Genomic DNA, 2,014 nt, shown 5'->3' with positions numbered 1-2,014 from the left:
CCCCCCCGGGGGGGGGGGGGGGGCGGCCGGAGGCTTTTTCGCCTGGGGCGGCGAAAAAGCCAGAGCCGGCCCTGCTCTGGAGACCTGGATTCTACAAGTCCTTGCACAGTGCGTAGCAGAGCCTGCAGGGTCCTTGCCCTCCAATGGAAGGCCCTGAGTCAGCAAGGAACTTAAGCATGAGCCTAACTTTTAAGCCTGAGTATTTCCATTGCAGCCGATAGGACTGCTCACATGATTTAAGTTAGACATGAATTTAAGAAACTTGCTAAATCAGGTGTAGTCTGGGGATGGATGCGACTTGAGCCACTGAATGGTGGTGGTCGCTCAAGTCCCCAGCACGCCCATTGCCTCATTCACAAGTGGACAGGGCTAATAAGTGGTGGGCCGTGAGTGCAGAAGAAGTGCTTAGCTGTGCTATCCATTCTTGGAACCTACTCCTGCTACAAGGCTGCCATAACATGGTAGTTACACAACAGGGCTCTTGTTAGAATCATAGGACTGGAAAAGGACCTCGAGAGGCCATCTAGTCCAGTCCCCTGCTCTCAAGGCAGGACTAAATATTATCTATTCTAGACCATCCCTGACAGGTGCTTGTCTAACCTGCTCTTAAAAATCTTCAAGGATGGAGAGTCTACAAATTCCCTAGGCAATTTATTCCAGTGCTTAACCACCCTAACAGTTAAGAAGTTTTTCCTAATGTCCAACCTAAACATCCCTTGCTGCAATTTAAGCCCATTGCTTCTTGTCCTATCCTCAGAGATTAAGAAGAACAATTCTTCTCCCTCCTCCTTGTAACAACCTTTTATGTACTTGAAAACTGTTATCATGTCCCCTCTCAGTCGTCTCTTTTCCAGACTAAACAAACCCAGTTTTTTCAATCTTCCCTCATAGGTCATGTTTTCTAGACGTTTAATCATTTCTGTTGCTCTTCTCTGGACTTTCTTCAGTTTGTCCACATCTTTCCTGAAATGTGGCGACCAGAACTGGACACAATACTCCAGTTGAGGCCTAATCAGAGTGGAGTAGAGCAGAAGAATTTCTTCTCATGTCTTGCTTACAACACTCCTGCTAATACATCCTAGAATTATGTTAGCTTTTTTTGCAACAGTGTTACACTGTTGACTAATATTTAGCTCATGGTCCACTATGACCCCCAGATCCCTTTATTCAGTACTCCTTCCTAGGCAGACATTTGCCATTTTGTATGTTTGCAACTGATTGTTCCTTCCTAAGTGGAGTACTTTGCATTCGTCCTTATTGAATTTCATCCTATTTACTTCAGACAATTTCTCCAGTTTGTCCAGATAATTTTGAATTTTAATCACTTGCAAACCCCCCCCCCCAGCTTGGTATCATCCGCAAACTTTATAAGTGTACTCTCTATGCCATTATCTAAATCGTCGATGAAGATATTGAACAGAACCAGAACCAGAACTGATCCCTGCAGGACCCCACTCATTATGCCCTTCCTGTATGACTGTGAACTACTGATAACGACTCTCTGGGAACGGTTTTCCAACCAGTTATGCACCCACCTTATAGTAGCTCCATCTAGGTTGCATTTCCCTAATTTGTTTATGAGACGGTCATATGAGACAGTATCAAAAGCTTTACTAAAGTCAAGATATTCCACGTCTACTGCTTACCCCCATCCACAAGGCTTGTTACTCTGTCAAAGAAAGCTATCAGGTTGGTTTGACATGATTTGTTCTTGACAAATCCATGATGACTGCTACTTATCACCTTATTATCTTCTAAATGTTTGAAAATTGATTGCTTAATTATATGCTCCATTATCTTTCCGGTTACAGAAATTAAGCAGACTGGTCTGTAATTCGCCGGGTTGTCCTTATTACCCTTTTTATAGATTGGCACTATATTTGCGCTTTTGCAGTCTTCTGGAATCTCTCCTATCTTCCATGACTTTTCAAAGCTAATTGCTAATGGCTCAGATATCTCCTTAGTCAGTTCCTTGAGTATTCAAGGATGCATTTCATCAGGCCCTGGTGACTTG

Source organism: Terrapene carolina, unplaced genomic scaffold (assembly GCF_002925995.2).
Source record: "Terrapene carolina triunguis isolate 2854851 unplaced genomic scaffold, T_m_triunguis-2.0 Scaffold69, whole genome shotgun sequence".
In the NCBI taxonomy this organism is placed as follows: Eukaryota; Metazoa; Chordata; order Testudines; family Emydidae; genus Terrapene; species Terrapene triunguis.
The sequence above is the reverse complement of the archived record's forward strand: the minus strand, read 5'-3'. Positions refer to the sequence as shown.